Consider the following 16,645-nt stretch of genomic DNA (forward strand, 5'->3'; position numbering starts at 1 on the left):
CCTCTTGTTTAGATAGATGATTGATACATGACAGATAAGCTGGGTATACATGCATAGTTTTTTTTTGTACAGACAGCGTGTTTAACGAAAAAAAGATCCCCTATCCACACAAAGTGGATAGAAGAATCCTCCCCGCTGTGATACTGTATTCTGACAGCAGGACTCTTCTGCCCCATACACACGATCGGACATTCCGACAATAAAATCCATGGATTTTTTCCGACGGATGTTGGCTCAAACTTGTCTTGCATGCACACGGTCACACAAATCTTGTCAGAAATTCCGAACGTCAAGAACGCGGTGACGTACAACACGTACGACGAGCCGAGAAAAATTAATTTCAATAGCCAGTGCAGCTCTTCTGCTTGATTCCGAGCATGTGTGGAACTTTGTGCGTCAGAATTGTGTACACACGATCGGAATTTACGACAACGGATTTTGTTGTCGGAAAATTTGAGATCCAGATCTCAAATTTTGTGTGACGGAAATTCCAATGGAAAATGTCCGATGGAGCCTACACATGGTCGGAATTTCCGACAACAAACTCCCATCGAACATTTTCCGTCGGAAAATCCAACCGTGTGTACGGGGCATTACAATGTCAGAATACACATTTAGCACTGCAGCCGGCCGATCAAATAAAAGTTTTCCAGCAGTCCCATTCAACAGAAGTCGATGTACTGATTGCCTTAGTGTCACTTTAAGGCTCCTTTCACATGGAGTGGTGTCTTCTCCATTTACCTGGGGATTTATGAGCAGATCCCCTGCTGATCGGAGTCAAACGGAATGAATGTCACAAGCGTACCCGTTCAATTTCTGCAGAGCAAACACAGGTGGACCCCTGTCAGCTCTATGGGCGGCCAGATGTAAACAGACTTTACTGTCCATTTACATCAGGCTACCTTCAATCTCGTCTGCAAAAACAGAAAAGGACGCAGTCTTTTTTTTTACTGGACCTGAACAGACCCAGAGGACATCTGCCTGTCCATAAGGGTCTATGGACCTTCCAATCAGGTCTGCCTTAAAAACTGACAGGCGGATTTTTCCGGGGACTTGTTACAAAGCTCTTGGTGAGAGAATTCGCTTTTCTGGTTCTTAAAGTGGAGTTCCACCCAAAAATGGAACTTCCACTTTTTGGATTCCTCCCCCCCTCTGGTGTCACATTTGGCACCTTTCAGGGGGAGGAGGGAGCAGATGCCTGTCTAATACAGGTATTTGCTCCCACTTCTTGGCATAGCTCACCGCGGCCACTTCCGGCGCCTACCCCGTCCTCCCCCGCTGTATTCTGTGAGACACAGAACACAGCAGGGACCTGAGAGGACGCGCAGCGCGACTCACGCATGCGCAGTAGGAAACCCTTACCGAGGATGGCGGCGGCAGCAACCAAGAGCCGAAGGACAGATCGGCTTCGGCTGCCGACATTGCGGGCTCCCTGGACAGGTAAGTGTCCACATACTAAAAGTCAGCAGCTGCAGTATTTGTAGCTGCTGGCTTTTAATATTTTTTTTTCAGACCTCCACTTTAATGTCTCTCTATGGCTTTTCACGTTACTTTCATTTTTTCACCTGCTTTGGGCTTGTGCCCTTGTCTCTTTCTGCTGTACATGTTTCCCTTCTCCTTTTTTCATCCATTTCTTCCCATTCCCCTCCCTTCCTCTGTTGTTCCTCTTTATATCTCTTCCCATTTAGCTTTGAAACTTTTCCTTTCAGTTTCTTTGCTGTTATTATGTACCTAAACCTGTCTTTTAGACCTTACTCCCTTATTGGGTTATACTGGCCAGCGAGGATCTCTCCTGACCCCAGTATTTTTTCACTCTATATCCCACAAGGTTGCATTACTAAGTTGGGGCTCTTCTATACATGTTGGGAACCTTGGAGATTTCTTCCACTGCGCCCTCTCAGTTACATTTATTCCAATGTTACAATGTGATTAGCTGTGATTGGTCACAGATAATCACATGGTACAAATGGGCTGTGATTGGCCCTGTCTGTACCATGTGATCACTGCGACCAATCACAGCTAGCAACACAATTATATACAATGAATGGCATGAAAGGAAGCTATGCATTGTTTACAACAGTCATGTAATGTGCTGTGATTGGTCACAGCAATCACATGACACTGGTAGTGGGCCAGTACAGTGATCAGTCATCCACTGTGTCCGGTGGAAGCAGAAAGTGATAGATCACGCCAGAGCACGGCTCATTCTCAGAGAGACGTCATATGATGTCCTCCCAGAACAATAGGGTTCTCGCCCATCCGTCATTTTACAATGACGTGGGTGGGAAGCAGTTGCATAAGGAAATTACAAAAAAACTGGCAGGACCAAAACACCCTTGCGAAAGGGGCCTATGTCCTTAGTCCTTAGATAGATAGACAAATAGAGAGATAATCAGATAGATGCATTACATTGTGGACACAAGCCTATGTATGTCATTGCCCTTTGAAGGAAGCAGTTAAATACAGAACCCTACAATGATTAACAGAGTTGCAGTCTTTCCTACCTCTAAGTGGCCAGTAATATACACTATTATTATAAGCAGGTGGCAGGGCCTACAGTATATAGTATGTTTCATATATGATCACTATCTCCATGTTTGGAATTGTAACAAGATTCTCTTCTTGGGCTGGTAGGAGGAATTCCAGCTAACTTGTAACTAATGTAATTTCTCCTCCACTATAGGCAATGCTAGTTTTCAGCATGCATTGTAGTAACATTATATCTATATGACACTGCATAATATGAGCACTGAGTTGCTTATGGAGATAAATTGGAGGAAAATACATTGTAACCTTTCCCCTGACAAAAAAAAAAGTAAACAACAGATTGACAAGTGGATATTTAAAGTTCACTGTTCACTTTCCCATCCCCCTTGTTTTAGCACCTTCTTGGGGATTTGTAACAAGAATTTCTGGCAGGACTCCTGCTGAATTGGTGATTGTCAAGCAGGCAATTTAAAAGGGCAGCCCCTCCTAGAAGTGGAGTGAACTAAGGACAGTGGCATGTTAAACAGATTAGACAGAAATGATTGACATGTTTATATATAAGCAAAAAAGAAAATTAATAATAAAAAAAAAAATTTTTAGGAAGAAGCTAAAATTTTTGATTTCAAGTGTCCTGATTTTAAGTGGCTCTGATAGGCACTGATAGATGGCACTGTTAGGGAGCACTGATCAGGAGGCACTGGTAGGTATCACAGATGGGCACTGAGTGCCATCCCTATTGGGCATTAATGGGCATCCCTGGTGGTCCTGGGTGGGCATCCCCACGGGGGCTACACTGATAATCAGCACAGACCCCCCTGTCAGGAGAGCAGCCAATCAGCTCTCCTCTACTCGTATCCGTCAGTGCGAGTGGAGGAAAAGCCGATAAACGGCGCTTCCTATTTACACTGTGATCAGCTGTGATTGGACACAGCTGATCATGCGGTAAAGAGCCTACTTCAAAGGCTCTTTACCAAGATCAGAGATGCGGTGTGTCAGACTGACACACCACACCAACGATTGCCACGCTGCGGCTTGTTATCCTGATGGACGTCATATGACGCCTAGTCAGAATAACCACTTTCCAGCTGTCATTCTGCTATAGGCCGGGCAGGAAATGATTACCTTGTAAAACAACCCATTCCGTTTAAAAGAGAAATGAGAGGCAAAACTTTATATAAAAAATGATGTACATGTAAATGTGAGGGATGAGAGAGACACTAATGGAGCAAGGGAGGAGGTGGAATCCTTATGGGTAGAGCTACAAAGGGAGGAAACTAATGCCACGTACACATGTAGCGCCCTGCTCCTGATGGGCAGGTGCTATCCATGTAAATTTAAGTATGTGAAGCTGTAATTTAGCTCAGACTAATTATGGTAAATTCGCTGGTTTTCTGTACCAGTTCAGCTGGGTTGTGTCAGTTTCCACTTGACCGTGGGTGTCGCTGTAGCCACCGGTAAGTGTTGGAAATGCAACAGGCTGGATGCATTGGGTACCCCTTTTACTCAGAAACAGCCCGGTGGGAATTGAACACTCACTGTGCATTCTGGGTAAGGGTACTTAAGGTACAGGCGCCAACTGGTCGGGGTTCGTTGTTCCCGACCTGAAGGCCCTCCTGGCCCAAGGTGTGCCGTGGCAGCTCGACTGTCTCGGGGCAGGCTGGCCCGAGGCTTTGTTATTGAAGAAGTAGGCCCAGGAGTTCTGGGGCCTATTGATTCAGAGGGTGGTCCTGTGCTGTCTTGCCTGCGGGGAGAAGCCGATCGATTGAAGGAAATCAGGGGAGGACTTCCCTGGAGGTGACCGAGCAAAGTATGATGGTATCTCAGGAGGAGCCTGGAAACTCAATTGAAGGATGCAACCCGGGTCACCTACCTCACAGTATCGCCGGATCGGCTGAAAGAAGCTGGTACTGTGCAGTTATGCTTTAATCTTGCAAAAGTTTGCTTACACCATCCTGTGGCAGAGGATTGTGTAATGACCGTAACGTGATTTTTCAAGTCTGTGGCAGAGACCATGACCGAGCATCTCATCGGCTGCTAGGTCAGTGAGAGAGGCCTATCCGGTGATTGCTATATCCGGTTGTGGAAACCGTTTGTCCTCTGGGTTGAAGAAATACCCTGATCCGCAATACCAGGTACCTGAATCTCCCTTAACCCTCCATCCCTCTATTTGACTTTGTTAAATAAAAGAATTGAAGAAAAACAAACTGAGTGTTTGGTGTAGACATCATTGAACATTCTTCTAATAGGACCTCTGTGACAGATACGGTGGAACGGTGAGGTAACGGTAAGCCCAATTTAAACCAGCAGCTCCTTCAGGGGTTAGTGCTACACACACACGACCGGACTTTCCATCAGAATAGACTCCGACGGTCTTTCTGACGGAGTTCCGATGGAGTTCTGCTGAAACGGACTTGCCTACACACGATCACACCAAAGTCTGATCATTTAGAACGCGATGACGTACAACGGGACTAGAAAAAGGTAGTTCAATAGCCAGTAACCAATAGCTGCCCCTGCGTTGTATTTGGTCCATCGTAATAGCATACAGACGAGCGGTTTTCCCGATAGGAACTGATTCCGTTGGAAAGATTTAAAACATGTTCTATGTCTAGGTCCATCAGAATTTTAGAAAGAAAAAGTCAGATGAAGCCCACACACGATCGGAATGTCCGACGGAATGATTCAGTCTGACCTTTTCTGCCGGAAAGTCCGGTCGTGTGTACGCGGCATAAGGGGAAAGTAATACTGGGAGTACAGGCCCCCTAAACAGAGGGAGGAGGGGGAGGCGGCTCTCCTACCACATTTTGGATTAGCGGCAAGGATGGGAAGTGTCATTATAATGGGGGATTTTAATTATCCAGACATAGACTGGGCGGAAGGAAACGCGCATTCATCTAAAGCTCGTCATTTCCTAAATGTCTTGCAGGACAATTTCATGGGTCAGATGGTAAATGCACCAACAAGAAATAAAGCGTTATTAGACCTACTGATTACCAACAATACAGACCTGATAATGGATGTGGAAATACGGAGCAATTTAGGAAACAGCAATCACAGGTCAATTAGTTTCAGTATATATCACACACATAGGAAAGATAAGGGGAATACAAAGACACTGATGTTCAAAAGAGCCAACTTCCCTAAACTACGATCCTTGCTAGAAGATACTAAATGGGATAAAATCTTAGGAACAAAGGACACGAGGAAAAATGGGTATGCTTTAAGAGCATATTAAATGAGGGTATTAGCCAATGCATGCCAATGGGAAATAATTTTAAAGAGCTAATAAAAGTCCTGGGTAGCTTAACTCCAACGTAAAAATGCATATAAAAGCAAAGGAGAAGGCCTTCAAAAAATACAAATAAACCAAAAATGTGTGGCGCTAAACAAATATAGTATAAAATCTTATTGAATGAAAACAGTGTCACAATGACATAAGGAGAAAAAACTAATAACAAAAAATGTGTAAAAACAATAGTAGCCGCAAGTATCACTGTGGCTTATAGGTAAAGGTCATAAGTGGAACCAATAAAAAGTGTGTCCGTGGTAAAAAATATATCTATAGGTCACCAACTATATTTTTGTATAGATATAAAAAAATTTATAAATACCTTTTTTTCCCTTTTTAAAAAATTCCCTCTGTTCTCAGCTGCTTAAGAGCTGGGGGAGGAAAGCAGCAGTACACTGAGCTTCCCAGTGAATGGCTGTGCTGCGGGGGTGTGTAAGGACAAGTCTGATCATTGGAGGAGAGTATACTGAGTTCCCAGCATAGCTAGAGAACTGACCACAATGTGTTCTCCTGCTTAGTGTGGTCAGTTTTTAATAGGAAAGCATTGGGACTGGCAGGAACATCAGGCATTTCACACAAAGGAAGCAATACAAAGAGAACAGGATACTTTCATACAAGTACAGCAGGCACATATCAGAAATATGATGTTTTGGGGTAAGAAACGCTTTAACCCCTCAAGGACCAAGCTATTTTTTTACACTTGGTGTTTATAAGGTGAAGTCATTTTTATTTGGCTAGAAAATTACTTAGAACCGACAGACATATATATATATACATATACATATACAGTCAGGTCCATAAATATTGCTTGTCTGCTTTAACTGCAGACTTTCAGCTTTAATTTGAGGGTATATATATAGATTCAGACACCCTGGAGAATGAAATGGCAGTTGTTCCAATACTTTCTGTCACACCATATTTGCGCAGCGGTCTTACAAGTGCAATTTTTGGGGAAAAAATACACTTTTTTTAATTAAAAAATAAGACAACGGTAAAGTTAGCCCAGTGTTTTTCTATATTGTGAATGATGATGTTACAACGAGTAAATTGATACTCAACATGTCATGGTTCAAAATTGCGCCCACCCGTGGAATGGCGACAAACTTTGACTCTTAAAAATCTCCAAAGGCGACGTTTAAAAATTTCTACAGGTTACCAGTTTTGAGTTACAGAGGAGGTCTTTTGCTACAATTATTACTCTCACTCTAATGATCATGGCGATACCTCATATGTGTGGTTTGAACACCGTTTTCATATGCGGGTGCAACTTACGTATGCGTTCGCTTCTGCGCACAAGCTCGGTAGGACGGGGCGCTTTAAAAAAAAATTTCTTATTTATTTTACTTTTTATTTTTACACTGTCCATTTAAAAAAAAAAAATTGGGATCACTTTTATTCCTATTACAAGGAATGTAAACATCCCTTGTAATAGAAAAAATGCATGACAGGACCTCTTTAATGTGAGATCTGGGGTCAAAAAGACCTCAGATCTCACATTTACACTTCAATGCAATAAAAAATAAATAAATAAATGTCTTAAAAAAAAAAAAGTTTCCCCTTTAAGACCATTGGGCGGAAGTGACGTTTGACGCCGCTTTCGTCATCCAATGTTACGGAGCCGAGTGGGGACCATCATTCCCTCACTCGGTTCCATGCTACTGAGGGGAAAGGATCGGAACGTCTCCTGTGGGTCCGGTAAGCGGTGGAGACAACCGAAGCATGGTAGGAGGGGGGGTCACCTCTTCTACTGCCAATAAAAGTGGTTTTGTGGCGAATCCGCCGCAGAGACCACTTTTATCCGAAAGCGAACTGCCCGCCATTGAAGAAAATACCGGGTTTATGTCAGCTATCTGCTGCCATAACCCTTGTATACCATGTCAAAGTACTGACGTACAATCATGACGGTAAGTGGGAAGTAGTCAAAGTGATTGTAAACGATCACCTTGTAAAACAACCCATAGCTCCCAACTGTCCCTGTTTTTCAAGGGACTGTCCTTCTCATTTGTCACTTATTTTGGTCTTATTTATATAATTCTATAAAAAATTCACTACTCATCTAATAAAAAGCGTTTCACAATGCTAAACCTTTCTGTTATGAGAGAAATGCCTAACACAGGCATCCAGCACAAAGTAAACAGATCAGTGGGCTGCACTAAAGGAATGAGACACAAAGGTAAATGAAAAATATATATATTTATTAATACACAGCAACCCCAAACACCTAATCTAACTAACTAACTAAATATATATATATATATATATATATATATATATATATATATATATATATATATATATTACACACACACACACACAAGGAAAGGGAACACATATACAAAAACAAGGCAGGGACAAAAGACAAGGGGAACAAGAGGTCAGGACAGGGCAGGCAACGGGTCAGGCAGGGACAAGGCTTGCAGGGGGAATTCTGAAGCCCTGAGCCTCAGTGAAGGGTGGGCTTATATACTCTCAACAGTTCCACATCAGGTGCAGCTTGATCATTAGAACGTCCATCTGCTGGGAGACACCCGCTGGTGGCCACCAGAACTGCACCCTTTGGTGCTGAAAGAAATAGTGACACCAGCAGGTGATCCAAGCAATAACACTGATCCTGACACTTTCACCCAATTTCTAAATTGCTGTATTTGTATATTCCAAAGGCCACTTTAAAGGAATAGTAGTCGTAAAAAAGGACTTGTGGGTTTAACCGATCATTTTTGTTGTTGTAAAATTCTCCTTTAAGGGGGGCGTGGCAGGGGGTATTTCCTATGCTTACATACTTTTGCCAATAGGTGTCCCTCATTCCCGTCTCAGAAAGTTGGGAGGTATGACAACCTCCCAACTCGGCAGACTGGTGTAGACTCACCTGGACTCATTCAGTTTAAAATAGAAGTCAAATGCAAAACATATTTGTATAGATATAAAAAAAAAACCACATTATAAATACCTTTTTTCTCTTTTTCAGAAGTGATCACATTCCCTCTGTTCTTAGCTGCATAAGAGCTGGGGGAGCAGAAGCAGCAGTACACTGAGCTTCCCAGTGAATGGCTGTGCAGGGCAGGCGTGTCAGGACAAGTCTGATCATTGGAGGAGAGCGGGCTGAGTTCCCAGGATAGCTAGAGAACTGACCACGATGTGTCCTCCTGCTTAGTGTAGTCAGTTGTAATAGGAAATCAGAGGGACTAGCAGAAACACCAGGCATTTCACACAAAGGAAGCAATACAAAGAGAATAGGAGACTTTCTCATAAAAGTACATGGTACAGCAGGCACATATCAGGAATATGAAAGGTGGGGGTAACAAACGCTTTAATGGCTCTTTCATCTATTTTTTATGAAGTTGCTTCTTACTGTGTTTTTCTGCCTCCAAGAGCTCCCGAACTGCTTCTTTTTCTCCTCATTTGATTGTTCGGAATGTGCAGTGCACGATATTTCTGGTCATGTGCACTGGTGTATGCACACTACACATCCCATAGCCTATAGTCCCTAGTTCATCTAGAGAGCAGGCAATCAAATCTTCTCCCTGAAGTTCGGCTTGTGGGCAGTCAATTGGTGCCTTTGCGTATAGTGCATGGTTATTGTCCCTGCATTGTACTTGATGATGTCCCAGTGCCTGTGACCGCTGCCATCAAGAAGAAGAAACTGTGCAACCTGGCCTTCCACATGGAGGGAGCTTGCTGTAGTTGGGAATTGGATAAGTGAAAGTCCTTGCTATGGGTACCCTAAGCATAAAAGAGCATTTAGCCCTTGCAGTGTGGGGGAGCCCCAATGCAAGGGAAATGTGTTCTTTTCCTCGGAGTTCGGCTTTAATCCCCGGTTCCCACCAGTGCAATCTGTTATGCGATTTTAAAGTTCAAAATTGCATGACAAGTTGCCGGCTATAGAACCGCTCAAATTATTGTGACTCAAGTCGCAGCTACCTAGAAAAAGGTTCCTGTACTACGTTTTTGCGATTTCATTGCGACTTGCATCAACTTCTGTTAAATGAAGTCGTAAGCCACAATGAAATCGGAGGTCTCAACTGCAGCTTTGAAATCTCGGTGAAGTAGCGTGATTTCAAAGCCGCACTGATGTGAACCAGGGCTAAGATTGATACACAAAACCACAGCCACACATCTTGAAAAATACATCTTTCATTTAACAAACGAGACAAACATCAGATGACAGGCAAGTTCATCTTAGGGCACGTTATCATTACAGCAGAAATAATATTTCCTTTCAATAACACCGCTTTGTTCCAAGCTGTGACTATACTGTAGCTGCCGACCTTTAAAAAGCACCTAATTATCAGCCCATGAAGTTCAGCGCTGTCTTTCCAGGACACCCAAAATCTTTGCAGCTTTTTCTTTTCCTGCACCGCCATCTTGGATTTATGATCCAGCTGTCACTTTCTGATCAGTTGGCCCTCACTGCCGGTACACTATTATGCATGCACAGGATCGGCAGACTGGTGTAGACTCACCTGGAGCCTTCTCAATGTGTGATGTGGTGGCCCAGGTGGCTGTGAGTGTGGTGGGTAGGTGATTCATTCGACTGTAAGTCATCCTTGCATAGGCAAGGGATGAGGAAGTGGGATTGAGTACCACCAAAAAGTTACCCAAGGTTCCCAAATAGGTCATCTATTTTACATCATGACATGGGAGTGTATGGACATTTTTTCATAATGAAAAGATGGGGAACTTTTTCAAAGAATGAAGGTGTGTAAGCTTTGCATTTCAATGAGTCTGTAAGCAGCTCCAGGCACAAACAAGGCAGATGCATGCATGGGAAGAAAAGGAATGTAATTAAAAACTTTTCAATGACAGACCAGACACATGAACGACACATTATCTTTGCTCATTTACTCCTAGTATTAGAATAAAGAACATATTAGGCAGCTCATACAGAAAGCATATACAGGATTATGGCTATTTTGGATATGCACTTGAAGACTGAGCCACAATAATTTTACAGCTCTTGTTCATTAAAAAGGATTATGATGTTTTTGTTTATTATCTCTTTACTTTCAGTCATTAAAATATCATGTAAGAATATTTATAATTAAAGTGGTTCCAAAGGATATTTTTTTTTCACCTCTTCTTGGGTCCACTGCTGGGGCTCTCTGCTCCTCCTTTTCTATGTCTGCCCCATAGCAATTCGCTTTCTTTGGGGGCAGATGTGCAGACTCGCTCCTGAGCTGGACTGTGTACATCCATAGACAAACACAGCATGGCTCAACTCTGCCTCCAGCCATCTGCTTCATGATCTGATTGACAGCAGAGGGAGCCAATGGCTCCAGCTGCTGCCTCTGTGTCCAATGAATGCAGGGAGAGAGAGGAGAGAGTCGCTACAGATGTGCACAGCACTGAATCGAGTGGGGGGGGGGGGGATTGGGAGTTGGTTTAAATTTGGATAGAGGGAAAGGTTAGAAGAACCTTTCACTATAGAGATTGGCCCTCTCTGTTTTAACAAGTGACAATTGTCTCCAGAACAGAAAATGATGTAAATTAAAGTGGAGTCTATCAGTGGAGACAAATCTGTTTCACAGATCGGGGACTAAAGGATTTAGAAAGCTCTCACTCTAATCAGTGCATAGAAGAATAAAGCCTTTTTTATCATAAAAGATATTCACATTTCACATTTCTCATTCCATTTCATATTCCAAAAATAAGAGGATTAGTCCTCATTTCAGGATGGTAGGTGAAGGGGAAATTGCATATTTCATATTTCCTTATTAAAGTTGTCTAGTTGTCTCACAATAGCTAAGAAAGCCCCTAATATCCTGGTTACCTTAGCTTACTTCATACCAAAGGAATGTCATTGCAAACTGAGAGAGACGTAAATAAGGGGGGGTCAGGGGTCAAAATGTAATGCATGGTGTCCCTGCTCTGTAGCCGCAAATGGCACCAGCATCAGGCAGCACTGCAGTCAGTGGCACACAGAGTGTAATAATGCCGCTGCAGCAAGTGTAACAGATCATTAGGCATACCCGTCAGGCTGGTCTATCGGGCTCGGGCTGAAGGCTGACAGATCTATCACCAGGCAGCACACTGAGCACAGTGGGAGCTGGCGGTGCATGTAGTCCTGCCCATTGCTCTCTACACCCTGTATTCCCATTGACTTTCAGTGCCACTTCCACCTTGGGCTTGGGAGAGGAGCTTTGCCTGGGCCCTGTAGCGTAGAGTGCTTGTACAGTGCTGTTTAGTCGCCAGCCACCCACATGGATGCTGCTGTCCTGTCCGGGTATGTCACTCTTTCTCTTCTGGCCTAGTATCTGAGAGTCTCAGAGAGTGTCCTCAGACTTACCACTGCTCAGACTGCTGTGCTGCTGCTGGCTATCGTGAGCCAGTGAGAGACTGTCTGTGATTCTGTGTGGCAACTGGCAAAGTATGTGATTGAGGCTGGCTGGGCTAAATTTTGCATTGCTTATGTTACTGACAGCTGACTGAGGCTAAGCTGAGTTTTCTATTGCTTGTTTTACTGACAGTCCAGCCTGGCACTGGCAAGATTGTTATGCTGCTCACCGGCTTGCTGTTTAAGCAGTTAGCACTTTTACACTGGAGCGGTGCGCTTGTGGGACGTTAAAAAAAAGTCCTGCAAGCAGCATCTTTAGGGCGGTTTAGGAGCAGTGTATACACCGTTCCTCCACCGCCCCTGCCCATTGGGGGGGTTAAAATCCTTCGGGGGGTTGAAAGCGTACTGCTAGCAGCGGCAAAGCGCCGCTTAAGGTGCAGTAAAGTGGTGCTAAAACTAGCGGCGCTTTACCACTACCGCGCCCACCGCCTCGGTGTGAAAGTGCCCTAAAATTTTAAAAAGTCAGTGAGTGCTTTGTCTGATACAACATGGTGAACTTTGTAGTGCACCATAATAGCCAACCTTACTGAGGAGGTGCAAAGGGCACTATCTCCTTGTAGAGAGGCAGCACACTCACTTTGCACCTATTCAGTTTGGACACTAAGATAGCCAATCTTACAGGACAGCGTTCATAAAAACTGGAATAAGGAAAAACCTGAAATCAGGTTTGGTTTTCTAAAGGACCTGATAAAATAGAATTAAAGTGGATGTAAACCCAATGTCATCCTTTCTAAACTACTGCCATAGGGGTTATCTATAAGGATATACATGCCTCCTGCATGTATCTTTACCTGTCAAATGTCTCCCCTCTGTCTGTTATTAGACCCGAAAAACTGCATATTTTGTGGGTGGGTCTGTTGTCTGGAGCTCGGTGGGTGGAGTCGTGATGTCAGTAAACTCCCCGCCCACCTCTACACTCCCCTTGTCAATATGCATTTTCTCATATGTATTTCTTACACTGAATTTCAGCCAATCCTTGCAGAGCTGCTGAAGAAAGGAGTGGGGGGGGGGGGATTTAAAAATACTGCATGTCTCTTAGGCTAGTGCACGAGATGTAAATCACCTGTCACTCACAGCAAGGGGGAGGATTTGACAAAGTTTTTCTCAGTTTGTCAAGAATTGTCTCACTGAACAATAAAAGAGGATTGCTCAGAGATGGATTAACTCTGTGTGGCAAGACTGGGCTCAAATGATAGCAAATCTTATACTCTACAGTAGGATATAAAAAAAATGTTTTTTTCGGGTTTACTTCCACTTTAAGGATGTGATTGCTTACTAGGGGCAACACATATAGTTTTTCGTTTTTCCAGTCTTTATCATTTTGGCGCAATTTATTTTATTTAAAAATACTTTTTTACTTAGTACCTGCTGCTGAACCCCCAGAACAAAAAATTATCTACGGCCCTGCAAGCTGACCAAGTCCTTAAAAGGTCATATTTTTGCTTGCAAGGGGAATTGGTCAAATCCTTACACATAAGTTCTATATACACAGCTAATAACTTGGAATATTCAGTCCCGTATCAGAGCTGCTATCATGCACGTGTCTGAGTCTGATCATTGTGCAATGCCGCAAATAAGCAGACGGGACTCCATGGCAAAAACTGCATCTTTAGTATTCTCGTTATATGTTCTAATACAACATTGTATTACATAACCGTGATAAAATAGTAGGCAGAGTAATAACTGTGATAAAATAGTAGGCAGAACAATGCAAATCATTTCTTTATGTTCAATCGGCCAATTGTACATCCAGAACTGCTGATGTATTGTGCAACTATAGCCCAATGTTATAGGGCCATTTATTCCAAACTTCATACAACTTTTTTTTTTTTAGTTGAAGCTCCACGGTGCAGTGAGCACACACAAAACTGAACACCAGGTGCATAAAAAATGAGCACACAAAAGTGAAGCACACAAAAAAGTGCACAGGGTATACACATAGTCCTCCTCCGAAGAGAAAGGACCCTGGCCCTGATTCCCTGGGGCGCAAGGCTCCTGAGAGGGGCTGGGGTTAATCGTAGACCACCCAGCCAAAACCAGGCCGACCCTTTTCTCTGGGAGGCCTGCAAAAGCAAGGTCTACCCAAGTACTATGTGGGGCTTTCCCGAAGGGAGATGGATAACCTGACCAAAAGGCCACCCCCCAAGAATTTCAGGGCAAGTCCAAGGACCTACACTCTAATAGGGTATGTATGTGCCAAAACTGTGTACATGCAAAAAAAAACAATAGACAGACAAACATAGAGTGGAAAAGGGATGTAGGGAAAGTGCTTCAGTGCTATTTTGAAGTACAATGGCGGGCCCTTTGGCCAGGTATAAAAATTCCTTTTGTCCTAACCAAAAGTCCGAACCCAGGAGGCAGGTGCGAAAAAGCATGCAATAGTGCAGTGACCTTGGTGCTGTAATAAACACATAAAATAAAGTGAGCTCCCCAACATGAGTATTTCTGACACCACTGGACTGTCACTCCAGTGGCACATACATCACAGGCTTCTCTCAGCCCAGCCCCTGGCCAGACCAGAGCAGCACCATCCCTACCAGAAAGCCATTAGAACTTAGGAAGAGCCTTACCTTCAATGGGGGATAAGCCTGGTACACCAGGCCAGAATCAATCTAAAAGGAAAAAGGCCCTCCCACCAGTGTTAATTTTGGCAGCAAATTTCGATTTAGTTTTAGTTTTAGTCTTGGTACTAAAATGGCATTTTAGTTTTAGTCCCATTTTTGTCTATTGTTTTAGTTTTAGTTGCATTTAGTCGACTAAATCTCCAGTACATTTTAGTAGAGGAAAATCACTTTAATCTACTAAAATCGAATGTGTTTAGTTAAATAATGCATTATTCAAGCAATTTCAAAACTCATTATACACTCCTGGAGTAAAAAAAAACACCTAATATCATGTTATTATTTATGGTTTGAACAAACTACACAGGCACAGATATATATAATGTCTTTACTCTGTAAAACCAAGTTTCATTAAAAAAATATTCCTTTTTTGAGTCACACCGCTTCTTTCCTTGCTATAAGTGCATGCTACTTTTCTGTTGTTGAGAACAAGTAGCCCAAAGCCCACCCACACACTGCACAGTCAATTACTGTGTGGACAAATGCTTGCACAAGTGTGACATACCAAAGATCCTTAGCGTTAAAACAGACAATAGGAGTAATATGGTGGCAGCATTTAAACAAGCCACAGCAGCAGCAGATGAACCACCCAGCTCTAGGGAGGAAGACTCCCCCATCACAGAAAGTGGCTGTGAGACTGAGTCCAAAATGAATGATCTTTATTATTCTTTTACATCATGACATTACAGTCAATTATCAAATGGATTTAAAATGAATGATCTTGGGGCTGTCTGCTCTACTGGTGTATCATTTTTATTTTTCCACTTTTTTTGTATCTTGTGTAAAACTATTCCCATAAGATGATGGACGGACACCGTGTGTGGTCTCATCTGGTGCATGGAGGCAAGTGTTAAAAGAATCTTTGATAAAGCAAGATAAATAGTGAACGTCTTCAATTCTTCCATTCCATTGCAACACTGAAGATACTGGAGCATTGTGGCCTTACTCTTTTAAATGACTGCCCCACACGTTGGTCAAGTAATACTACCAGTTCATTGAACATGATCGAAAGACTCCTCAAACTGAAAAAGTCAGTCTGCCTAATCGCAAATAATATAGGATTGGACACAGCTTGTTCCCTAGTTAAATGGAAAAGGCTCACATCATTGCATGACCTACTGCTGCCTTTTGCAGAGCAGAACATACTAAAACCCTCCAGAGTGACACCATATTCATGTCCCTGCTCTCTTTGATCTACTCTCTACTCAGCCACTTTGAGGACCTTAAACAGAACACTAGCTACCAAGACCGTGCCACAATTGCACAGGGGATGAAAGAGAATGTGAACCAGCGTTTTGCTTCATCCATTCTTAGATCCAAGTAACTGATAAAATGTTCTTGCCAGTGCTTGCAGCAGCTGCTTGTTTTTTTGTCAGTTCTGCGGTCTGTGAAAACCCTTGTTGATGTGTCGGATGAGAATATTCAGGAACTGCTTAAGAAGGCAGAGGAGTATGCCTGTGCCGTAAGAAAATCCACATTGCCCCACTTACAAGATGAGGCTCTGACTGACTCTGAAGATGATGTGTAAGAAGAGGTTAATATTGAAAAATCACAGGAAGTGGAAAAAGCACCATCCACATCAAAGCAGCCAGTCTTTCAGTTTCTTGCAAAATGCTGCAGACGATCCAGGCAGAGCATCTCCCCAAACAGGCAGCATATAGCAGCAGATCAGTCTGACTGGTAATCCGGTGCACAAAATCCATTTTGCTATGGCCTTCTCCCTGGCCTCAGTGGCCTATTGTTCCTTAGAGTCAATTTTGTATTTTGAAACACTTAAAAGAGCAGTGCAAATAGTTTACTGTAGTGGTGCACTGGCTTGACTTGGCCTGTCATTGGAGGTTTTAGGTATCTGTGGGGTTGAATTAAGGGGAAAAAATCAAGTTATTCCGATTTTACTTTCTCTCTCACCCCACACAT

Source organism: Aquarana catesbeiana, linkage group LG02 (genome assembly GCF_042186555.1).
Source record: "Aquarana catesbeiana isolate 2022-GZ linkage group LG02, ASM4218655v1, whole genome shotgun sequence".
Lineage (NCBI taxonomy): Eukaryota > Metazoa > Chordata > Amphibia > Anura > Ranidae > Aquarana > Aquarana catesbeiana.